Source organism: Leptonotus elevatus, chromosome 7 (genome assembly GCF_054856555.1).
Source record: "Leptonotus elevatus isolate MCC_2025b chromosome 7, RoL_Lele_1.0, whole genome shotgun sequence".
Lineage (NCBI taxonomy): Eukaryota > Metazoa > Chordata > Actinopteri > Syngnathiformes > Syngnathidae > Leptonotus > Leptonotus elevatus.
This window is the reverse complement of record NC_141245.1, coordinates 18560187-18587168: the sequence shown is the minus strand read 5'-3', so window position 1 is coordinate 18587168 and position 26982 is coordinate 18560187. Positions and strand designations below refer to the sequence as shown.

Genomic DNA, 26982 nt, shown 5'->3' with positions numbered 1-26982 from the left:
TTTAGATGTATTTGTAAATGCACAAATAGTATAATATTTAATAATGAAATAAAATTAAAAAAAAATACATACAACAGATAAATACTATTTTTTAAATTATGTTACAATAAATTAATAATAAATAGGCTTGACAAATATTTATTCAAATAAATTCAGCCGGTAAAAGCAAGGTTTTTGAAACGGTACCAGAAACTATTATTATTATTATTATTATTATTATTGTGTAAGTAAGTTAAGTACAAAGCTCGTGCATATAGTCGCATGAATATGAAATATGATGGAAAAACGTGAATAAATGCTCTTAAAAGTTTTTGGCAAGTGCTTGAATTTGACTGTAGGAAGGTGTGGCATCTTGAATTTGGAGTGAGAGTTTAAATAAATTCATGAAGGGGATAATTGCTTATGGATGTGATGGTGAACATTTTTGGGATGTTTTTGCTTACCTGGTGCAAAGATGATGAAGAGTTGACGTGTACTCTTCTTCCTGTCCAGAAGGTGGCCGTATATTTCAGCTAATTCTTGCAATGTACACACACACGCACACACACACACACACGCACACACACACACACAGAGTAGAATAACTTGAGCAGGCATTGCCATTCAGCACACATTCCCCCCATTTAACCGGACCACAATAAATCCTCGGGATTTTCCCTGCTACATCTGTTCTGGTCATTATAATTGCACGCCACCTAAAATGTGTGTGTTCACTCCTCACCTAATCTCCACAACGGCGATCAACAGGCAGTTTAACTCTCACATATGTCTCTTCCCCCCCCCACCCCCCCCCCCCCCTTAAGGTGGCACTTGACTGTTGTGTCACTAAAGAAAAAGCCGAGGAGGACGATTACTGTAGATTTGGATCTAGTGGATAAAAGGAGGTCAGGTGCGGAGACTTGAGTGTGAAATGAGTGTGTGTGCGTTCTCACGCATGATGATTTTCTCCGATGGTGCACGTATCGTACGTGCCTCTTGGGATCCCTGTGGGACGGCTGGAAAATGCTTAGCTCAGTAAGTGTGACCTGCTGACAAAGGCGGATGATCATCACGTGTGTGTGTCATGGGATTGTGTGTGATTATTGTACAACACATTTACAATTCTGGTAATATCATGATACAGCCATAATGAGTGTGTTTATTATTATGGTGGTGAGGTGATTATAATGCAGTACCCTCCAGAAATATTGGAACAGTGAGGCTAATTCTTTTATTTTTGTCTTTAAACTGAACTTGAGACAAATATGAGCCAAGAAATTAAGCTTTTGTTTTCAAGTATAGAGTATTAGAAGTACTTTGGACAGGAAACCGTTTTTTTTTTTTTCGCTCTAATTTGAGAGCAAAAATTTGACAGTGCTACATGGTGGCAGGAAATTTAACTCAACAGTTTGGCTGATTGTGAAGTATTTTTCAGAAAAGAGGCTTCAGGATGCTTAATAATAACACTTTTTTTTGGCATTCACTCTAAAAAAAACAAACACAATATGTATTTAAAACATTATATATGTATTTGTTCCTTATTTCCACAAGCTTAATGCTAACGCAATGGGAAACTCCAGGAACGGGCTAACAAGTAGCATCTTTGTGGCTGTGATATAACGCTTTAAGCTAACAGTATTTCATTTCAATGTAGACAGACAATATAACAATACTCAGTCAGTAATCAGTCAGGCAACTAAGTTACTTTTAAAGTCAAGTAATCTGTAAAGTAGGTAAGTTACTTTTAAAGGTAAGTAATCAGTAAAGTAAATAATTTACTTTTAAAGTCAAACACTAAAGTAACTAAGTTACTTTTAAAGTCAAGTGATCAGTGAAGTAATGCAATTTATTTTAAAGCCAAGTAATTAGTAAAGTAACAGATTTACTTTTAAATTCAAGTAGTAAAGTAACTATTACTCTTAAAGTCCAGTAATCAGTAAAGTTAAGCAATCAATAAACTGACTACCTTACTCTTATACTCAATAAATAGTAAAGTAGCTAAGTAACTTTTACAGTCAAGTAATCAGTAAATTAACTAACTTACTTTTTAAGTCAAGTAATCAATAAAGTCACTCAGTTACTTTTATGATCAAGTAAACAGTAAAGTAACTAAGTTACTTTTAAATTGAAGTAAACAGTAAAGTAACTATGTTACTTTTAAAGTTAAGTAAACAGTAAAATAACTAAGCTCATTTTAATGTCAAATAATCTGTTAAAGTCAAATAATCAATAAAGTAACAATTACTTTTAAATTCAAGTAAACAGTAAAGTAACTGTTACTTTTAAAGTCAGGTAATCATTAAAGAAACTAAGTTAATTTTAGAGTCAAGTAATCAATAAAGTGGCTACGTTACTCTTAAATAACTAAATAGTAAAGTAGTAAAGTTACTTTTAAAGTTAAGTCAAGTAGCTAAGTAACTTTTAATGTCAAGTTATCAATAAAGTAATTCAGTGACTTTTAAGATCAAGTAAACAGTCAAGTAATTAAGTTACTTTTAATTTGAAGTAAACAGTAAAGTAACTATGTTACTTTTAATGTTAAATAATCAATGAAGTAACTAAGTTACTTTTAAAGTCAAGTAATCAGCATAGTAATCCCGTTACTTTTTCAGAGTGACACTGGCAATTTGGCAAGGCTGTTCGTACAGTATGGTCGTGGTTAGCACGTCTGCCTCACAGTCATGAGGTCCATGTTGGAATCTGTGGCTGTGCATGTTGCCCTCCGCGCACGTTTGCTAGCTATTATTATGTTATTGCCCCTTTGGTGTGTGTGTGACAGCTCCACCCTGGTTGAATTTCTAACACTTTCTGTTCCACTGTGCACGCCTCTATAGACTGTACGTCCGTGACCCCCAAACACACACACATGCACGCGGTCATATTTTTCCGAGACACAACAGCAATGTGGTCTCCGTCTCGAACGTGATTGCATGTGTAACCTTTGCGCCTCCAGCATCAGTCTTGGACACGCCGGCTGCGTGACGCCGCAGCGCAGATGAACGCATACTTGTGTGTGTGTGAGCTGTAGAGAGAGAGAGAGAAGAAAAAAACACTCCAAGATCAAGTTGTAATCTCTATGTGATTTTTAAACGGGATAAAACTCACGTGACGCGCTTCAGAGGCTGGCTCATCGCCACGGCGATGCTATACAGTAGATGTCTCTCTTTATTATCGATCCCCGCGCTCCATAGCAACGGGGCAGAAATTATAGCTTTCATTAAGCGGGAACCTAACAAAACTCTGGGTTATATACTCTGTTATGAATCAGCCGTCGGGATTTTATTCTTTCATAATATTGTACCGCCGCATCAACGCACACACACGGCAATCACCTCCACACACACACACACACACACACCCACACACACACACACACACATATAAGGTGTGTGAACACAAACATGTCAACATAAAGATGACTCTAGCTTCAATTTGAGCCTGTCGTCATGATGGATGCGTCTTTATAACCACTCGTCAATTCAGTGCCGTTTGGTGGGATTGCTCGAATGTTTTGCTCGCAGGATTGCCACTAAATTACGACGGACACAAATGCTACAGTTGAACTGCAATCTGTGGCATTTAGGGGAGGGGAGCTGTCCACTTGTGTGGTGCTGATTTGTCTTGTAGGAGCGCAGTTCGGCCGCTAGAGGGGGTTGTGGTGCAATACAAACTTTTGTGCCGAGTGCATTTAGTAGTAGAAGGGTTCATTTCTATTTCATCACTCTCCGTTCTTTGCATGATTTATTTGCTGTTGTGATATATTGCAACAACATTTAACATATACAGTATATATATATATATATATATATATATATATATATATATATATATATATATATATATATGTTTAATTCTTAATATAATACTCTAAGATTTATTTAGTCATGTACTTTATTATTATAACTTCACAGTTACTATTAAGTGTTATATGTATGCCCGTATTACACTGTCTTAATTAAGATGCTGCAAGATTTTTATGCGCGTTTATATTTGACTATAGTGCCTTAAAATATGAGTTTTATTTGTTGTGTAACCTCACTTGTAAATCAAAACACTCATATTGAAAAGAAAGGAAAAGCCATAAATCGTTTCAGGACACTCTATATACAATAACAGTTATAACATAAATAAATAGATTCAGGGACAGCAATAAAGTCACTGGGTCATTTTGACCCAGAAATTATCCAATTACAGAAATTGAAAAAAATCAACAACAATAAATATTATTTAAACCTTATTATTAAAACACATTCCATTAAAAATATGCAAAATGAACCATTGCGAGTGAATACATTTAATACACCGACATAAGAAATTACTTTTAAACTGTATTTCTTCTTACAATGGGTCAATTCGACTCAGAACAGAGCAGAAGGGTTAAAACAGTTTGTGCATCATTCATTGTGACATTGCAGCTCCTTCCAGTGGCCACCTGGGGGCAGTATAATACAGACATATGGATATACACTGAGACGGTCACTGCTCGCTAACTCGCTGCAGTAATATTAGTCTTTTTTTTTCTTTTTTCTTTTTTTTTTTACAGAAGATAAAGAAAAATGGTATATGGGTATTGTTAAATTCTTTGTCTACTAATCCGTGACTCAAATGGGTTATAACACTGAGAAATCGATGCTTATCGTTAGCGCTCATGTTGCATTTTGCCTCATTATCATTAATTTTGATAATCAAAGAATCATTTAGATGCCTTTTGTAATTTAAAATGGTCAAAATGCTGGGAACTCCAGCTTCTGAACAGTAAATATTATCCAAATCCATTTAAGTGGATTGATTAATTTTGTCTTGAACCAAAAAACAGTGATCAAAATGTTGCTGATTTCCTGACAAGGTACCGTCCAAGCCAGTATCCCAATCATAATTTTTGTTTGTGCATTTTGGGTACTGTCAAAGTCCTGGTTTTGAATCAAGCGGTAAAAGTTTAAACATGTTTTTTTCCCATCCAAGTCATCGATTCATCATCAAAATAATCAACAAAATAATTTATTACTAAAATAATTGTTAGTTGCAGCCCTATTTGTTAGCATTAAGCTAATTGGACTTCTCTTTATTTTATATTAGTTTGACAGTAAACTTGCTCTAGGAATGTCGGAAAAGAACTTTTTTATTTATTTTGCCGTTCTTGTTTCTCATTGTCTTTTTACATTCCCCTCCCCATTTATTTTGTCCTTATAAGTCTTATTGAACGTCCTTCCCTCATCTGTCCATTGCTCTCCTCACCTGCCGTTTGTTTGCATTTATCAGTCCGCGCAGCCGCTTATGGGAGGCTGTCAGCGGAGATAAGATACGTTTGGCAAAGTTTGGTGGTGGGCTTCAAGGGTGCGGGAGCCGGTAGGGGAGAGTGGGCGGCGTTTATGTGCACAAATCGGCAGCTTCCTCCACAGAGATTGCGCACTCATTGTTGTTTAGCCGCCTTTTGCTTCTAAAGGTTAGCTTCAGAGCTTACCCGAAATAACCCGCCACCATTTTTTTTCCTGGCTCGTCAGTACACAAAGCTTTTTTCCAACCCCTGGAGATTTCTGAGCCACCATTCAATGTGCAAAACATTTAACCCTTTGTATGTGGTCTAATTCAGACCGTGGTACGGCCTGGGCTTTCTCTCCGCATTCTCTTCAAGCCTCCTTTTTGTGCTCACTGCGCAAGCCGTCATTGCTATGGATGGAGGGATGCAGTAAAGGTCACACATTGTGTCAGGCCTGCAGAATGGTTATTACACTAAAGCCTCAGCATTATCACCGTGTGAATGGCTTTTGCCCTCGGGCTCACCTCTGTTGTATTTACTGTACATTAAGCCTGCCATGTTGCCTTGGCTGGCATGTGGGCGACAGGCCGCTCGCCATCTTGCAATTAGCTTAGCGCTGCGGTGGCGCTGCTTTATGCACGTTTGTATCTATAGGCTGATTTGAAGAGTTGATAAATGCACAGATGCAGTGGTGGTAGTGTTATTGATGGCTAAGCGTGTTGCCCGTTTGTTGTTGTGCGGAAAACCGTCGTGAAATCCATAGAGATGTTTGCAACTGCAGATTATGTATAAGTGACATTAATCTTACACAGGCTGTATCCAAAATATTACTTAAAAAAATGTTTTGACGTCTTCAGACAGTTGTTAATTTCGCAATATTGTACATGTCTGTATTTATGTATATTAGGGGTGTGCTTATTTCCAATAAAAGACAATTTGTTGGCTCATGTTGAAGTAGGAATTGATGTGGTTTGTTTCGGCTGAATTTCAAATTTGATTGACAATAAAACATTATTTCATGTCTCTCGATACATGGGGTGCAATACAACCGAATGCAAGCCAAGTATGAGGTAAATACAAAAGCAACAAAGAACATGCAATTTTAACTTATGCAAACCCAAAAACGCATAAATATGTTTTTTTTAATAATTTGTCCTTCACTCCCAAAAACGTATTTATATGTTTTTAACGGGGTTTTTTTTATGCTAGAGCAAACAGAAGGCTTTGATGCAGCCTCTGACCTGAAGAGGGCGCTTCAAGCAATGGTAGTTCTTACAAAAAGCAGCCAGCAGGTGGAAGCAGAGTATAAGAGATCAACCAGTTTCAATAAACTCTTTTCCCCACTGTTTTAAACAGATTTGTGAATAATGATGAAACTTAGTATTCTAATGCTAATTGCTGCAAAACGGAAACAGATACAAATGTACTTTTTTTTCCTGATGGAAGAAGAGATGCTAATATTTCTCTTGGTAGGGTTCATGTTTTTATAGCAATAGAAGAGAACATTCTGTGGACCTTGCAAAATCAGTCAAAATCCAGTAAAACAGCCGGGAGCGAAGGGGGTTGCTTCAGTGAAAATGGCTTGGAGTGAATGAGTTAACCATGTGTGTACTTCTTTTTATAAATCGGGATTTGTTTAAAATTAATCACTGATTAAGAAATCTGATAATCCCACTTGAAGTTCGGTTTGTTGTAGTAATCTTTTCTTGTCTTTTTTTTTTTTTTGCTTTCCAGAAGAAGCTAACATACAACTGGACATTATTTCTGTATGGCTTGGAAAATAATCCCTGTACTGGATCTCATTACATTATGCAGGTGTACCTAATGTTGTAGCCGATGAGTGTACATGTTAATCACTCCAGTGCCACCTGCCAAGCTCTGACTGAGCGTGCACATTCCTCAGCCTGCTTCATCTCCACATTGATGATAATTGGTAATTATGAAAATTGCACATACACGGCACGCCTCTGGAAATGAATGCTCACCTCCCACTAGTCCCTTCATCAGGGAGGCGAAGGTGCAATGCTTTTTACGATCCTGTTACAGTAATACCGCACACAATGGGCGGACGATTTAGGGATTCTGTTCAATTACTTTACGGAAGCCTCACAGAGGCGGAGGCTCACACGTTTAATCTTTTTTTTTTTCTTGCTGCAAATTGATTGACGAGACAGCCAACACATGCTTTTCTGCTGCTTCTTATTCCCCAGGAGGGCCGCCGGGGCCGCTTTCTGCACCAGGCTTTAATGGACGTAATCCCTCCTGTCGTAATCTCTCACCTAGATATAAAGTTGTGCCAGATGTTAGCGTCTTGCACCAGACGGGCGGGAGACTGCGGTGACACGCCGGCGCGAGAGTTATTGACGAAGAAAATCATTAGTGACCTTTCCCTCGCCAGGCGTACATGCGCTGCGTCAAGCAGCACAATTTGAACCCTCTTGTGAACATAACCTGCTGCACTTGGCGGATGCTCGAATTAGCTTGCAGAATGACATTCATGTGACGCTCATGGAGCGCCCCTTCGCCGTAGTCCCCAAAGTGTTATATAAGATCTAATGCGATCAGCTGCTCACCTGATATCAAAATGACAAGTTCAACATGCAGGGACTCTTTCAAGTACAGTGCCACACATAAGGTTTAACACAATCTGTTACAGGTGCAAATGTACAGATTTAGAAAACATTCAACATCGATTAATAAAATTAGAGTTAATGAGCAGCTCTAGAATTGAGAAAATGCGTAGCTTATCCATGTGATAGGAAACGGTATCGGCTGATATCAATTATGGATGATCATATTGAAGAATTTCCTCAATTCAACATGCACGATTTTAGGTAACATTTTAACATTTTTTTTTATTAATCATCGGTGACTCACATAATATTAAAAACATATGAATTAAACAAAGTCTAACTGAATTTAATTGAACAAAGTCTAACTGATTAATTGATTATCAAAATAATTATGGATTTAGTGGATAATTGATTAGTTGTCAATTAATCAATCAGTTATTGTTATACCTTTACATTCAAGGTTCACCAATTCCGGTCCTCAAGGTCCGGAGTCCTGCAATGCCTGATAACAATCCTGATCTTTAGTGTCAGGTGTGTTGGTAGGCGGAAACATCTAAAACAAGCAGGACTCCGGATCTCGAAGACATTACATGTACATTAGAAGTGAAAAATAATTTGTATGCTTACCATATACTGAGTGAAAGAGGGAGCTTAAAGACCTGCCCACAACAGGGAAAAATCTGCATATAATTGATGCCTATTGAATTATTTGTTTGCATTATTGTTATTATTATGTCATAATTTTAATATTAATCAACCGATTAATCAGTCATCTGTATTTTTATTTTTTTCCGCCAAAAATCGACATTGGACTAAAAAAAATCTTGAAAAAATTGTGAAATTTCACAAGCAGCATGGTGTCGTAGTGGTCAGCACATATGGCTCACAATTCTAAAGTTTCGGATTTGTGTGGAGTTGACATGTTCTCCGTGCTCGCTGGGACAGTGTCCTGTTCATCCTGAGGACTCTGAGGCACTATGAAAAAAAAAATAAGGATAGGGCAGTTTTTCTCACGTTGTACTACCCAGCAATATCCACTGGGGGTCACTATTCTGCTTTTGTGTGGAGTAGCTGGCCACCTCCTACAGGGAAGAATTCCAAGTCCAGTAAACCTGCACAGCAAAAAGGATTGTCATCCCTCTCTGGGCCATTGTTTATGGGACACTATCAGAATTAAATCGCTCTGAATCTGACAATATCATGTTGGTTCTTTTCCACAATGTGCTCAAACGAAGCGTTTAAGGCCTTGGGTTTGAATCCTTTTTCTCCAACCTCAGCACCACGACGGGGTGCCTCTTTCAAACAGAATACACTTTTATCATAATTTTGCCGACTATAAAACGCCACCATTTTCTCTTTCATCCCTTCTCCTTGAGCCTTTTTAATTCCGTGCCTTTCCAATGAAATATTAAAGTGTTTCAGCATGACGTCAGACTGGCGAATAAGAAGCCCTCGCTTGGATGTACACAGTGGCAGCCCATTATCCCGCTCAACCTGCAGTCACTCGCCAACAAGGCCATAATTGAGCATTATGTCTAATTTGGGAGACTGTGGACATAAAAAGCAACAGATTGATGCCATAAAAATTCATCCCGGCTCTGAGATCTATTGATTGGGGTCTCGCACGGTTAATCAAGGCAATATTGGCCACATTGTGCAAAGTGTCTGAGCGTAGGTTTTATGTGAGGTCTTGTTTGCTCAAACTCTGAGTCTTTTTTTATGACTATTACGCTCGACTGCAATACAAGTGATAAGTAAGTCCGATTTTTTCTTTTTTATAAAGAGGCGCACACACTTCATAGTTGGCATACCTCACTTGATGCTTGTCGGTGTCGTGATGGTCAGAGAGCAATGATGATGACATGTTGAATCATTAAGATTACCGAAAGAACAATACTGAGCTCTCTCAGAAAAAAAAGAAAGAAAAAAAAGAAAAAAGATGTCCTCCAAGCGCATCATGTGGAGAATCACTGGCCACAACATTAGGTACACCTGTATATTCTGACCCAAAAGCAAGATAATAAAGTACACTTTTGATTGACACTGTTAAAGCGACATTATCACACTTGCATAGTAACTTATGTTTAAAGGAAATAAATGTCAGTAAAAGTCTACTAAAACAGCTTAAATGCATGTGATGTTCAGTGCTGGACTGGCCATCTGGCATACAAGGCAGATGCCTGGTGGGCCGGTCTCTTTCGGGGCCAATGCAATGCTTTTTAATTATTATTTTCCTAAATTTTACCCCAAGAGACTGGTCCACAATTTAGCGGGACCAGTCCGTTAATCCATTTCGAATATAGATAGCAAAGTGATCAATAAACATCAGTGGCAGAACTAGATATTAGGCAAGAGTTGGGCCGGGCTAGGCCAGTGGGCCTAAGTCAAAATGCCAGGGCCGTTTTTTGTGCCAATCCAGTCCTGGTGATGTTAATGCGGCAGCTGTGTGCTGACCCCTATTTAATATGAGCTTGAATGTGATTGGTTCATTTCAGAAAACAGCCACACCCGCCAGTTATAAGAGGGTGTGCACACTAATGCAACACCAATACCCATGTTGTTGTTTTTTAATTTCTCATCTTGTTTATAGGTCAAATTAATGGTGGAAAATTACTTTTTTTTTTATTACAAAAACATGGTCTTTGAACAGGGGTGTGTAGAATTTATCAGGCAACACGTCCCTTTTGGAATAAAACAAATCTTCTGTCAAAATGACTGCCTGCCTCTTCCCGGAGTTTCCTGTGATAGCAACAACTGCCTCTCACTTCATTCGGTCCTTGTTATTCAAGTCGAACAATCCGGCTGCTTATTCAAGACCACTACCAGTGCAAAGTGACTCTTCCGTATAATATATATATATATGTTGTGTGTGTGTGTGTGTGTATGCCAGAGAGAGTGCTCCGCCACTTGTGACCATCTAAGCTGTGATTTGTATTAAAATGGTGAACAAGGGAGAAGATACTTTTTTTGTTTCTTGCTTTATTGGTTTGGCATTTAAAGAGTGGAGGATTCCCTCGAGGAAGAGGAGGACGGAGGAAGCCTATTGAACAGAAAGGAGATTAAAAAAGAGGAGAGAGAGAGAGAAAGAGCAAGAGAGTGAGAGAGAAAGAGAGAGAGAGAAAGACTGAGTGATGGGCTCTCCGGAGAGAAATAAACTGATTTGTGATTAATGAAAAGATGGAGAAGAGCTTTCCTCTTTTTCTCCTTCCTGCTTTCAATTCTCTTCTGCTTGTCTAACTCCCTTGCCCGGAAAATCCATCTCCGTAATGATGTCGCTGTGTGGAAGATGATGAGGGATCTGATTAAAAAAAAAAAAGAAAGAAGAAGAAGTCCAGCAATATAAGAAACTGTACTGTATTGTCATTCCACTGAATAAAGATAAGGTGTTATCTGGAGGTAAACAGCATGGACCTCTTGTGGGACGCTAATCTTTTCCTCCCACTTTCACAACAAGTAGCTTTTTTTTTTTTTTTGCAAGTGTTTATTTTATTCACAGCTCTGTCCCGCCTCATTAGGCCAGTATACAGCATGTCCTCGTCGTCACCTCGACGGCTGCATCCCACGAGCCCCAAACATGCCTTCAAGGCGGAGTTGCTAATAAGAGAGGGAAATAGTTCGTTTTGATCTGAATAATGCTTAAAAGATAGTTTTGTAGATGGCTCCGAGCTAGTTTGAGTTGGTTTGTGTGTTTTTTCAGTGTAATTCGGTTTGTCTTGTTCAAATTTCATTTATTACTGTCAACCGTTGTACGCTTTGTGTATTTAAAACAGCTACACAGCTAAGCATTTCAGTTTGCTATTGTAATGCTAATGCTAATTAGCATCTATGTTGGGGTACTATAAAGGAAAGTCAAGTAAAAAAAGTTCTTTATAATAACTCCTTCTATGCGGCCCCAGTCTAGAGTCTGGAACAATAATCTGATTCATATATTGCGTTTGTGGAATATGAATTTAGCTGCAAAATCCACCCATTTGTATCCGTCTCAGGGGGCCGCCATTTTGCTACTTGCTGTCGACTGAAAATGACAACACAGTAACTAAGGGCTCAGCCTGTGAGCGTCACATGACCAAATCCAGAAAAACAGGTCAGCATCGTGGCATCCAGGGAAGATATATCTCGTGGTGTAAGCATAGCAAGCTTGCTAGCTAACTACATGCTGTATTGGTAGAACTGGGTTTGGTGATATTAACTAAGTAACTCGCAGTTGTGGCTGGGTAACAATTGATGAGAACAAAGGCGCTCAATATTATGTGGGAGGGGTGACTCATCAGACATAGACATAGTGTAGTACTGGGCGCCATTACTAATCAGGAAAACTGAAACGGTGAAGCACTGTTTAATGTTAAAATCTCCTTTACAAGTTTTCTCCTAACACGTCTCTTAACTCACTTTGCAAGGTCTTTCTGTGTCACAGCATGAACGCTATTGATTTTCAGCGGCTGTTTTTGTCGCCTGCTGATCGGTGATGGCTATCTCAGTCTCACCGTCTGCCGGCGTTCCTTCCACCTACACACCCGGCTTCCAAACCATGCGTCACTTCCTTCCCGTTGGCGTCCCCAATGCGCGTCGACACCAACTAAGATGTGTTTATGCTTTCTCCCTGCATACCCGCAACATCCTCACCAGATGCTCAAATCGGCTCGACTGGCTCATCTCACTCCCTGTTTATCTTTGGCTTCACTCCGTCATTAGCCGGAGTTCATGGCAATTAAAGAATGCTGGAAACAGACATCAAACAAACAAGCTCGTGATTAAGCTGCTTCCTCATCTTCGTGTGAGCTCCAGCGGCTGCTGACCAGGACGTCACGGCTTAGCTGAAATAGCATCACGCTTTTCAATGATGTTTTAATTACATTTGACATCATGATTGCTTTCGAAATGAAATGCCTGAAATACACGTATCATATTTTTAAAAACAATTGGGGTGAAAAAAAAACAATAGGAAGTTACAACCAGCAGTAAATCACGCTGGTCATCCTTTTAAAACACAGATGTTTTATTTATAAAGTATTTGTTTAAAAAATGTCCCCAAACAAAAATGGCCCTGAAAGCATTACAAATGCAACACTTTGGGTCCCCAAACAAGACAGTGGCTGTGCATATATAAATCTAACCTTACTGCACCACCTACCGCATATTACTCTTGTGGCTAATTATAGCACAACCACGAGGGTGAGCCATTAGGAATGTGTACCGCTATACATATTATTTACAGGCACCTACAGAAATGTTTTTCATGCTCTGCGCATGGACAAATTGTCTATAAGAACCATCAATACTCAAAATGACAGTAAGCCATGAAGATGTATCAACACCAAAAGAGAATATGAATCAGAGTACGCACGTTCAATACAAGTGCTGTATCAAATTTGAAATTATTCACAGATGGTATAATGCAAATGCTCGTCTTAGGCTGTACCATAACGTACAAGCACATTAAGATTATTTAGGTCAGGAGGGCCACATACAGAATCATCTAAGGATCCAAGGCCTACTTTGCTAAAACCAATCGAGCAATTAAGTATTTTATTTATTTTAGCGTGTTTTTTTTTTCTCTACTTATTTTTTGTAACTTTCGTTTAAAGGTGATAAGGCAAATAATTTTGGATTTGTTATGGTTTGGTGACGGTGCAGTAGAATATATCCGCCCATGCCCTGTGAAGAATTTCGCAATCTGTAATAAGATGACCATTTTCAAGCAGTTTCAAGTTTCATTTCCAGGTGTGTCGTACCCTTGGGGGATTTGGGTGTCACAATCCCCGTCTTTTCAACACCCACATCCAATAGGGTTGCAGGCCGTGTCAAAAATATTTTTTTGTATATACTGCGGGCTGCTAAAAAATGGATGATGGGCCGTAAAAATGGCTACCGGGCCCTAGTTTGGACACTTCTGATATGTGTGGTGTGTACAGCGGTGCCATGTAGGCAGTTGTGAAACTCTTCTTCGTGTGTCTCTGTCTGCATTATACTGCCCCCAGGTGGCCAAGATACACACACCAGAAGGAGCAGCACAATTTCCAATGAATTGAAGCCAGAAATGTTACAAAAATATTTACATTCTATTTGGTTGTGTTTTTATGAAGTACAGTATTATAGAGGGTTATATTCTTCCAAAAAATTGTTGCATTTATTGGAAGGCAGGAACGGATTAATGACATACCATTCATTTCAAAGGGGAATGATGATTTGAGATATCTCAAGGCCTGTGTCGACTAAAATGTAATGATGACATTTGCGTTACAATTCCCTGCCTCCTTCCCCTCTGTTTGAATTCCCAAAAAGCTGTAACTAAAATCACACTGACCAGTACTTTTTAACAGGAGATTCGATTCAGGTTCACTTTCTGATGTTGGTTTACACACTCGGAGAAGGAAAAAAAAAGGGAGAAAAAACTTCTCCGGTTCCCCCTCCCTCGACGACACATCTCAAACCACAAGGGCAATCCAATAAACTGACCACGTACGTGTTTCGAGAAATGACTCTTCTTTTGACCTTCATATTTCTGCCAGTGAAGATGTGAGTGCTGGCCTCTTTTAATCACAGCGTTTCAGTTTGCACAGTTCAAACCGGGATAATTACTTGGGGAGCTTCATAAATGCTTATATGTGAATATATATAGATGCAGCAAGCGCTGACTTCCCCTTCTCGACAGAACATCAAAGACGTTGCCAATGGGCCCCTTGGCACACATTCTGTTTGGGATATTCATAGGATCTCAAGGTGCGAACGGGGAGGGTGCGAACGGGGAGGGCCCGAAGAGCGTTTTTTTGGGGGGTGGGGGGAGGCAGCGGGTTCACACCTGAGATCTTTGCAGACAATGGGGTTTTTCTGGGTTCGTCATACTGTGGCTTTCATTAAGTAAGTGTCAGCACCTCTGAGAGGTGACGATAACGGTGAAAAAAAAACAGTTTGGTAGGGGAGTTACTGTAGTTGCATCTTCAAGGTGAGGGGATTGAATGAATGGCAAACTTAACATGAAACTATGACAATTGTATGTTGTGTATTAAAAAAACAAAAACATCGCTTATGCTAGCTTGATGCTAACATACAATTGGAAACGCACATATATCCCTTTAAGCAACTGTTATTTGAACACAAAAATTCAGAAACATTTTTAGACAATCAGTATAGCTTGGCTTTTATTTGTGTGTGAACTAAGGCTTCAGTATCTAGCTCAAAGACACTTCCACGTGGTCACAAAGGCCAGGGAATCGAACCCACAACCTCTGGGTTTGCGAGATGACCACTGTGCCACTGAATAGTCACAGTAAATCAGTAGTCCTATATTTTTTTATCCTCTGCAAAGAGCTGGGAGCCATCTTTACTGTACTGTACTCGTGTCCATTTACAGTATATCCATCTGTCTATCTGTCTTAGACTGTCCCCATGTGGACGAGACATTTTCCAGTGTGCTTGAATAAGCATATGGTATCTTTGTGAATAAAATGCCATGTCAAACTTTTTTTGGTTTACATTGGAGCTTCTTTTCTGTCCTATTTTTTGCAATATTAATTCATTGTGTCCATCCATATACACCTGGGATTTGGGGGGGGGGGGGGTGTTATTCAGCATCTTAATATATAAATCTTTCATCTTTTCTTGCTTTTTTTTTTTTTTTTTTTTTTACTTGATACAGTATTTATAGTACGATTTAAACATTTTTTTCTGGCTTGAGAGTTCTATTTAATTTATTGTTTTAATCCCCAAACTGGAAATTCTCAATATAAAATAAATGTACCTTTTATTTAGTTATCTCATATAATATTAAATGCTTTGTTTTAAATTGTAAAAGTATTGATGTCTGGAAGGGTGTGTTTGCGTTGTTGTGCTTTTTTCAAATACAAACTAATTAGTGTTATAAGAATGAGTTTCTTTAGACTTCTTACTGTTTATTCATTCATGTGTAAATAAATAAAAATACACGCTCAGATGATTGCAATTAATAAAAAAATATTTATAACCCATGCAAGGTCATTTTTATTCATTCATTAACCACACTATCATCATCTTTCATGATCTTACTTGATAAATAGTTGATTTGCTAGAGAAGGTGCATGGGTGGTTTGCATTGTCTGTGCATGTGTGCCCAAGCTGTTTCGCCCCTCAGCGTGGTTAAATATTTCATCGGCTGATTTCTTCCCCTCTGCAGCAGACAGCTGTCAAGCTGCTGTTTATTGGCTGCCTTGAGAAAATGACCCAAGTGTCTCAGGCACAGTAAATATATCTTAAATCCATCACGATGTTTCTGTATGTTTATATTACTCTACAGTATGTACTTATTTTATAGTGAGTCATTATGAGTGTTGTGACAAATGCTTATGTGAATGGGAAAAGCCATGCTGTATATCGTCAAAAATAAAAACTGAGCGAATACATACATAGTCAGTACATTATATGTGTTTAAGAATTATCATTTAAAAGTATGTAGGATCATAGGATGTAAGTTTTGCAACATAAATGTATAAAAATGTATGTAAATTTGCTTTCTTCAAGAAAAATAATGTAATTACTTTTGAACCCGTAGGCAGAATTTTATTTTGCAATGGTTTGGTCAGAACCATCCAAAAGTCCAAAACGGGTCACAATACTGCTAATGCATTTTCTACATTGGTAGTTTTTGTTAATAACAGTACTTGAAAGAAAATGGGCCATAAATCCACCCCAAAAAAGGACTAATAAATTGTTTTATAAATTTATTTATTTATTTATTTTTCTCTACCGCCCCAATTAAGAGTTTATTTGCCAGGATATTGGTCATTTATTTAATTTAAATGTATTTTCTTCTTATTCATTTATTTAAAAAACAAAAAAACAAAAGACAAAACAAATGTTGACTTAGTGTGTTATGTTTCCTTTTAAATCCTACTAAATACTTTTGGTGTCATCTGGAGTAGCTAAATCCAACTGTGCAACTGTAAATACAGTAGTGTCATGGTAAAATATGATTTTGATGATAATAATGATCATTTACACGAGGGATACTCAATGACAATGCAATATATTTGGAGGAAGTCGTTTCTTACACGGGCACATCATTAACATTTATAATACATGAAGCCGGGACAGTGCTTGGGAGGAATATTAAAGAGCCAAGGGCAAACGTACACATATTTGTCATATTTAGCTGTGGTGTTTATACGCATCGATATTAGCTTTAGCCTAACGTGTTAAGAACTCGCTGGACTGTGCTTCCGCATGCACGCCTGGCCGCGCCGGCTTTGACTTACCGCTGGATGATCTAATTCCCTTTCCAACAAGACATGTTTCTTCGCTCCCGGAACACTTTGTTCACTCTGTACAGCGCTCCGCTGCTCGCTCTGCAATATTTAAAAGCTGCCAGCGGTATAGGCTTGACAATATTACCCCGACTTGGATCAGGAAGTGGCTGGCGATATATCGTGAAGAACTGATCTGATGAGTGATCTGATTAAAATATTCAAGTCATTTGCCTTGCTGTGCCAAACATATTGATTTTTGAGGTGGCAGTAGTTCAGTAGAACAAGGAAGCCTTCTCTCCTCAAGACAGATTCCTCTCATCAATTGGCACAAATACACCCGTGTATTAATTGCTTGTCTACATGTAGTGTGAAATTACACATCCGAATAAATCTTGTACTATCACGACAATATATCAAAGCCAATAGGTAAGTAGAGCTGCAGTGTTGGCATCGATCAGCACCTTCTTACAATTTTATACGTACTCAAATTTTCAGGCAAGTTGTTTATGTTATGTTTATGTTATGTTTGGCCATGGCCGTGCGTCTCTGCTACATTAATTGTCAAAGTGTAATTTGGCAGTTTGGTGATGAAGTACTGCCTACATGAGTGAAAAAGAAATTCAAATCTTTGTCAAATTTGGCAACATGAATAATACTTTCTTCAATGCAATGACCTGGGTCATGGTATGGAAGGTCCAACCAGAGGTGTGCTGCGATTCTTTATCTTTTGTGTTTTTTGACGGGGAACTGTTTCTTTTCTTTTTGCAGTATGTTTCATCGTATCTTTGTATGGTAGTCGCAAATCACAAAACTTGCACATTTCTTTCATGATACATTTCCGAGCTTTAACTATGGCCCCTTCCAGTTTTATTCAAGGTTATTCCCTGCTGTTTTCTATTTAGCAGTTTTAAAGGTTATTGAAATTGGCCGACTTTTGACTTTTTTTTTTTTTTTTTTAGGGGAAGAATAGTTGCAGTATCTACAGAATGGAGTGCTGGTGTGTGAATAGAATAGAATAGAATAGTATAGAAGTGTGTTTGTATACCCTAAAGCGATACATACCTGTATATAGCCGTCTACGCCATGTTTTCCACCCTTTCTGTGCAAATTGTTGTTTTTTGTGTGCGTCATTTCTGTTTCTACTTGTATAGTATCCGCTGCATAATATATGTCATCTTTATGTACAAAGTCAAAGGATATTGTGCCAACCCATCCATCCACCAATTTCAATTCTCTCTAAATCCCCCCCCCCCACCCCATAAATACCTGTTGCATGACAATGTTCATTTCTATGCAGCCACTTGCCTGTAAGCATGATAATAGGCACCACATTGCAATGCCTATTGAAATATTTATGCGCCTCACAGGTACTGTATGTATGACTTTGTTTCCCTACTGAGCACTAATGCATGCATACACATTAGCATTAACAGTTCCATCTTGATGATATATACATATATATATATATATATATATATATATATATATATATATATATATATATATATATATATAATATAATTATTATTATTATTATTTAAAAATGATGTTTCACAATGTTGTACTCATTTTTCTATTCTGCCACCAGTCCGTTGGTCAGGGACCTCCATAATTTTTTGCCGAACATATGATTTGTGTCAACATTATCCCCGACACTGGTGGCTATAATGAGATTTATTTCTACATAGCTTAATGGAATTCCTAGTAATGCTTCTTGTATGCTGTCATGTGGCGGAACAAAGTGCGGAATCCCCAAAGGTTAGATGTCACGTGCGTTTCTATTTGTAGACGGCTGTAGATCCGGAGCATGTAGATCTCCTAGTATTTATGTCTCTTAATTACATCTGAGAAATAGCATGGCTGTCTGCATAGTCCAACTCCATTTATCACTAAGAGAATATTTTCTACTCTTCCCCCTCCTACTGTTTAAATATGAATATGCCAGCTGCGTTTGTAATACTGAGACTGTCAGTTCAATGGGAACCTTTAATTACGCGCGATCTAATGTGCTACCTGCCCTGCCGTCCAAGGCCCTGGCCACCTTTTTGTAGGAAATGAGTGAGATGAGCTCTTTTTTTTTTATTAAATAAGAGCAACGGAGATTAGAGTAGTGCTGTGAACAATACGAGGCGGCTCCAATCGTGTCTTCATTTGTCTGTCACGGAGTTTATCATCCGCTTAGATGCGACGGCACACTGCGGTCTGATGGAAATGAAAGTGACCAGCAGCCAGACATGCACCACACAGAGATTTATTTATTAACCATAGAGGCAATCTAAGCTAACCACATGTTTTGTACAAAAGGTAACATGTACAATTATAGTTCATGAAAATAGTCATTGGACTCTAATTTGAGCAGGGTTGTAAAACTCATTTTGATTCAGGGGCCACTTTCATCCAAATTTGATGTCAAGTGGGCGGAACCAGTCTGTGGCTATAAGTTTTGTATATTGACAGTTCAAAATGTTTTTTTTTTGTTGCTATTCCTATGTATTATAATTTTATCGCATTGTGCAGTTTAAAAAGGTAACATTAAAGCTTTTTCTACATCATGCATGCTCCACCAATGCCCAGATGAGTATGAAGAGCCTGGTAGAAGAAAAGCTTTGTCTTCCGCGTGTTCGTTGTCTTTTGGGTAGAGAGAATGTTGATTATCCGAATACAGGCTGGAGATCGGTGAACAGTTCCTTCGAAGGTTTTATTTTACAGAATATTCCGGGCACCTATGAGTGACAGATAATGGCTGCAGCTTCTCACAAGTGTGAAGATTTCAGAGGACTTACAACATTCTTATACTATCTTGAAGGGCGGTACCAAAAAACCCACAAGGGAAAAATTGCACTTTGTATCCTGTCCTCACGGGCCGCGTTGGATCTCCTGTCATGGCCCGCGGGCCGTATGTTTGACACCCTTGAATTAAAGAAATATAAGAGATTTTAGCTCTGCTCAGTTTTTATTGAAATTGTCAGGGACTTTCTTTATTTAACATTTTTTGTTGTAATTTGCGGTGGTGTAAAACTGCACTTTATCACGCTGAGAACTTGCAGAAGAAGGCCAAAATGTTACCACAATTATAATCAATAATCGGGTTGGATATATGGGAGCACTGAACAAATTAAACTTAAAGAGGCACCACCGTACAGTAAAAAGAGTTCCAGTTTGCAGTTTGAAGGACGCGTTTATTTGTTTCAAGTGAACGATGCAGCAGGCCACAAATTGGGACACGGCGTCTATCAGAGGCGTAGCCACCGCTTGAGGAATGACGCTATTATCTGTCGGTGTTGCCTTACAAGCCTCATTGCTTATTCTCATCAGGGTTCATAAAATCCGGATGCATTTTAATTTGTATCCATCCATTCATCCATTTTCTATCATTCTTCTCCTCATTAGGGTTGCAGGTGAGCTGGAGCCTATCCCATCTGATTTTTTTGAGAGGCAGGGTAAACCCTGGCTTGTTCGCCAGCCAATCCCAGTTTCACTTGTAAATTAAGTATTTGTTTTCTCTCTTGTATTGAGTAAGTAGATGATGAAAAAGTTTCATCTTTAGCATGCTGAGCCGGAAGTGTTGCTCCATTTGTGAACAAACAGGTCAAGAGGACAACGACATCGTCCTTGACCTCAATGAACCGCATTGATTTAATAGTCCCTGTGGACATGCCATGGGAGGAAGAGGAGGAAAGATTTATTAGGCGTTCCTCCCTCCAAGGTAATCTGCTTTTAAGTGCAGTGAAAGATGCAAAGAAGCGCTTCCCTCAGGGATGCGGTGTGCTGTTATTTCTGCTAGAATGTTTTATATCCCACTCCTCTCCTTCTCTTTTTGATTTTTCTTTTTTTTTTAACTCCCAAGTACACAACGCCTCATGTTCACTTTAGGTCCCCTCCCTTGCAAATGCCTTGTGACTTTAATGCGAAAAAAATAAAGATTCGGTCATGTTTTTAATTGTATGAGGACGTATTGACAAAAAATAATGACAAATCTGGAAAGCCTTCTTCAAGGGCTTTCATATGAGGTATGAGTCGATGTGGTTTGCTGTAAATTGATTTTTGACCTTGTTGCTAGTCAAAGTTGCCCTCAGGCACAAAATTAAATCAACATGAAAAGCCACAATATCAGGATGTATTGCAATTGTTTTTATGTGCGTTTTGTTCAATATGTTTTGGCTTGACCTGTTTAAATTAACTTATATAGATATAGATATATATATATATATATATATATATATATATATATATATATATATATATATATATATATATATATATATATATATATATATATATATATATAGATAGATAGATAGATTTTTAAAAAATAATAATTTAGGTGATGTTTGAGTTGAGATTAAAAAAAATTCAGGGGTGTCAATTGCTCAGATATTTTTCTCTTCCTTTCATTGCTTTGTACCTATCCTTACCAAAACAAAACAAAATGTTTTTTTGTATCTAGATATTTTATGCGGAAACTTTATGCTTACTATATAATCAAAAATGGTCAAGCAAGAATACATTCACCAGCCACAATATTCGATGCATCTACTGAAACCCTTCAATGCCAATCAAAACTGATTATTATCCTATTTTTTGAAAGTCCGTTTTTGTGTAAGGCCAGGAACGCTCATATTACAGAGAAAGACCTTTATCACGTCTTCTTCCTGGCTCGACCACTTTTTAAATATCTGACTTTGAGTCATAAGCAAGCAGCTCTCCAGAGCTTTTTTCTGCCTCGAGGGAATCACTTAACCACTGCGCTGTAGTCAGTTTTCCGCGACTCCTTATTGACGGCGTTGCACTTGTTTGAAACAGCGTGTTATTACAACGGGCACTGCGGTGATGTGTTTTGCCGAAATGATGCACACACAAGATTTTGGGTTATCAAACTCATGGGAAAAATTGATGGCACTTTGAAGGGGGCTCACTCTTTGTCAAAACATTTGGTTTTCTATAACAGAACCGAAGGCAAAGATGAATGTAATATAAATATATGAAAATGTTTCAACCACAAATGTCTGACTGGTTGCATAAATTCCCTCACTTATACAAGAATCATCCATCAATGTAAAGTAAATTTGACTCTATTTAGAGTGAGACCAGATAGACTCAGTTTTAGAGTAATATTTACACTTGGAAGAGAGTAAAATAAAGAATAAAAAAAACAAAAAGTCATTCAAGGGTTGAGGAACGAACTTACGGCCCTCAGCTTGGGAGACTGCCGATCTACTCCTGGAGCCACGCAGCCCTGCTGTGTGTTAGTATAGAACTCGTGTCAGCTAGAATCTTCCTAAGTCCAACTGACCAAAAACATTTTTTGGAGATAAGCAAACAGTAGGAGGGGCATAGGCTTTACTAAGGCCCCTGAGCAGACTGGATGTGCTTTGGCAGCTCTATGACACAATAAACATCAAAATAGCTGTTTCGACCACTTCCGTCAAACTGTCCAGTCAAATGTTTAGCTCCACCCACATTTACTCCAACCCCGATCTGTGGGCCACTGTCAGGTGCAATTGGTGTTGCCAGAGCATTTTGATTGATCTTTTAAGACCCACAAAATATATGGGTTGGTTTCACCAAAAAACATTGGTTTCTGACCAAAAAGTGGATAAATATGAAAAAAAAAAAGAAACACATCAAGCAGAACACTTGTAATATTACGCAGCTGCTGATGTATACATATATATAGATTTTTTTTTTTTGCCTCTGTGATAACTCAAACTGTAAAACAACGACAAATAGACCAAGGAAGGGCTTTTGATGCAATTTTATTTAATTGTATTTTTTGACAGAGATACAACTAACAAACGGGCCGTGTGCACCAGTGACTCACCAAATGGCTCGCATGTGTTTTTATTTGTTATCTTTTATTTTTACATGGCATTCGCCATTCACTCCATGAACTGCGTCATCTTTTCTCACGATCGCAACACACATTTATCTACCACAACACATACTCTGTACCATATTATCCATGCTTTGTTTGAGATGCCTAAACTTATCAGATTGACCGGAAAACCAGTCCAGGATGTTCCCGGACTCTCACCCAAAATCTGCTGGGATAGGATCTAGCTCACCCACACTCCTAATGAGGACAAATAAAATTGTTCTTAGAGAGGCTGCGCTGCCTTTCCAAGTTGTTGTGCAAACTCTGCCCGAGCCATTTCCTCACTCAGCAGGGGAGGTGAAGTATCCATGCTCTTATTGCAGGGAAAGTTGTGCCTCCAATCATCGTTTATCCTGCTGCTTTTTCCAGTAATCCTGATAGGAACTAATTCATTTAGAGGAGGTGTGTAAAGATGACACGGAGTCGTTGCCTCATATCAGTGACTTGGACTGTGCTGTTGACATGTACGTGATAGCTTTCTTTTTAGTCTCGCTGGGCTTAACTCGTCCTGTCTGCTTGGTAATAAGCTCTTCTCGAAAAAGTCGACTGTGATCACAGTCTTGAGGAAAATTTGGAAATAATAAAATTAATCAGACAAAGCTTTTCTTAAGCAGAAAATGTAATCGAGGGACGGAGGACTTATTTTATATTAGCTCCTCAACCGAAGAAAACCAATTTTGTTTGTATTGTCATTTTTCCAGCAAAAATTAATTGGGTGCTTTTTTTTTTTTGTTGAAAGCAAAGAAAAGTTTTAATCCTTATGATTACAGACGGAAAATAATTGAGGCAGACAACACTTGCAGCATACTTGTTAACTAAAATGAAAGCACTTTTTTTTTTTCAGGCAGAACGGTGTGATAGTGGTTATCTTTTTCTGCTACACAGTTTTGAGATTTAGGTTTGAATCTCAGTTCAGCCAGCCACTATTTTTACATACTGTAGTGCACTCCTCAAGATGGCTACTTGTGATCTAATGAAGCATGACACTGTGCTTTATTTAGATAGTTACATTAAGGAGACCACCATTTAAAAGCAGTGAAGCTTGCAAAAAAATGAATGCAACGGGAAAATATTGCCGCTGTGAGCCATTAGAATTACATTTGCATTCTCAGGTTCAGCTCAAAATAAGGATTTGACAGTACTTGTAAATGAATACAACTGAATATCTCACTCCCAGAGACAATTATGTAAAGTCATTGCAAATGGATGATTTTTACTCCAGTTCCATTCCCCGCCTCACTGTGACAATAGTTTAGAAAGTACATCCCCGTAATGGATAGCATGATAGATTTAGTCATTAAATCTGTACAAGTCTATTTGATAGGCCTCTTATATTTATGCAGCCAGACAGATAACAACTTTTTTTCCCTTCACTTTTTAGCGTCCTCCAGAGTAGCAGCTCCGTCAAAGATGCCAAGTGGGCCGCTCGTTGGACTAGCTCGGCCTCGCGCGTGGCCTTGTGTTGACGTATGGTTTGAAAACCACACAGCACGGGCTCAGGAGATTATTATGATATAGACCGTACAGATGTAAAGTTAGAGTAGCAATGCTATACTGCTGTACAGTAAAACGAATAAAACAACTAAGAGCAATGAAAACAGTATGTAGCATCCTATCAGTTTGCCCATCTGTTTGTTAGTTAGCAGAATACTTCCTGGTTCATGGAGGATGACGAACAGATGGGAGGTGCTTGGGATACTGGGGGGGGGGGGGGGGGGGGGGTTCCATTTATGCCATGGTGACTCAAACGGTGACTATACATTTTTGTGTCCGCACTTTTTTAGCATGCTTATTACCAAATTGTTTTGTGAAAAATGTTCTCAGCTCAGCTGGGGTATGTCGTCCCCGCCACAGGACTGGATGTATGCGTGACATGGCGGGTGTTTGTGTGCATAATGCCGCTCCTATATGGTCACACGACGCTGCCCCCATTGGCTGAGTGAGTATGCAGACATGAATCATTAAGCCCCACCCTGTGTATGTAAAAGATAAAATGAGTTATCAGACTGCATTTATATGTTGTCGCCGCTTTGCTCTTTTCAACCAAAGTGAAAATGTCAAAGTTGAGGAATGAAATTGTTCATTAACATTAATCCACGTTAATGCATACAAGCGTGTTCGCCTCCGCGCATATGCTTGAATGTCGGAGGTCCCCCTGGCAACCCGGCTTCCGTCATTAGGATTGCATCCAAGTCACACCGAGCTCAACCACTCGTGTGTCATTTGGTCTGATGGACACCCGCATGGGGGAACCACGGCGAGGAGACACTTTCCTCTCTGTCTGTCCTTGTCAGCCTCTCTGTTTGCCGACGCGTGCATGACTCTACGTGCCTGTCCCTCCAGCGCTCAAGGGCACGGAGTGTAGATAATTACTTTCTTTCCATGAGAGGAAAAAAAAAATCATTCAAAGGGGCAGTGAAAATGGCTACATGGCTCACAAGGTCAGTGGTTTCCAAGTCATGCGAATGTGTCTTGGAGCAAAACGTCAAAAGGTCCAAATCTCCCGCGAACAATGTTATCCTCGTCCCAGTAATAATCGGAGCTGCAATTACCCAAGTACAGGCGCTTACACCGCCTTTTTTAGGGTGAAATCTGGAAACGATCATCAAATTTTAACTCCATGTTCCGCCAACATTGAAGGTAAAGAGAAATAAAGCTTGGCCGTCATCCATCTGTCTAGGATACCTAATTTTGATTTGGGCAAAATTGAAAGGGTTCATCAAAGCATGACCCCTCAAATGATCCTGAAATGGCTGCTTCAAACCAAAATGGTCGACTTGAGTTTATTTTCGGACGTGGGTTCGGAGACTTTTTCATGTGTTTGCACTGCTTGGGCCCTCACTAGGATAGTCAGGAATTTTTTACAAAAGTAGTTGTTGTGGTTAGTTTGGATGAGTATATAAATGGTGTAGAGGAGAGGACCAAACTGTTTTTTTGGTAGTTAACTGACAGATTGACGCGAAGTGCAAAATCCACTAAGAATGCGTTGCCTCCGCTAAGAGCGCTAAATATTGCTCGACAACTGAACCCACAGCTTGCTCCCTGTTAACGTCCTATGCACTAATGATATACCAGTGCAAATGCGCCTCGGAGAAAATTTGTACCTGGCAATGGATTTGCGGCAAGAACACGGCAGTATAGTGACAGTTGCGAGAAAGATGACATTATCAGAAAGCGAGGTTGGACCGAGGAAGTCCAAAAAGCTTTTTCCTCATTTAGCGCCGTAGTGAGCGGACGACGACGACGTCATTCGTTCATTCATTTAATGTCCATAAAATACAAATTATTGGCGCAATCATCTTTGATATTTTTAGACGTTGGCGTGGACATACAGTACAGATGGGTTTTCATATATCATAATGGAGTGTTAATGCATCTGTCACATGGAAATTATCGCAAAATGACCCCTCAGCCCCACCCCGGTGAATACCGTGCATGTTCTGTGTGAAATGTTCAGCTCAGCCTGGCTTTCTCCGTGACACTGCTGCCATGGTAACTTTTTCTGCATAAAAGATTTTCCAAAGAATCCAGGAAGTGCCAAATTTACACCAGCCTTTCATATCCGTTGTTTGCGTCACTCAAATGGCGTGTGGCTATTAGCGCTGGCGTTAGTGAACCAGACGTTTATCAACGAGTCTCATTTGAATAGAGGTGGGCAATTTCTCCGCCAAATGTATGCAAATGATCTAATTTACGTACACGCAAAAACTCCCGTTGCTCCGGGGCGCAATCTGGGTGGCAGCGCAGTTAGTGCTGAACTTGCCCCATCTGCGCTCCATTGATAGCGGGGTTAGCGCAAAAGCTACGCAAACCTTTAGTGGATCTGGCCCTAAGTTGGGTAAGATAGCAAAAGCACATTCCAACAGATACAATTTCTAGCACCCACCACTGCACAAAATGACAAAACTAAGCATACATATAAAGGTTAGCTTACCCTGTTGCTCTCGCAGTGCTGCACTCCACAAGTGTCAGCTTTGTTGCAACGGGCCTAAGTGTAATACAGGATACCTTCCTCTTCAATGTTATTTAGTGAAAACGAGGAAAGTTGCATCCACCTCTCAGCTCAGCCAATGTTGAATT

At 39.1% G+C, this 26982-nt stretch overlaps 1 protein-coding gene across 1 annotated transcript in view; it reads left to right on the top strand.

The window, feature by feature from the left end:
• schip1 (schwannomin interacting protein 1) overlaps positions 1-26982 on the top strand; it is a 240859-nt gene that overhangs the window by 80483 nt on the left and 133394 nt on the right. The gene's annotated exons all lie outside the window — the stretch shown is intronic.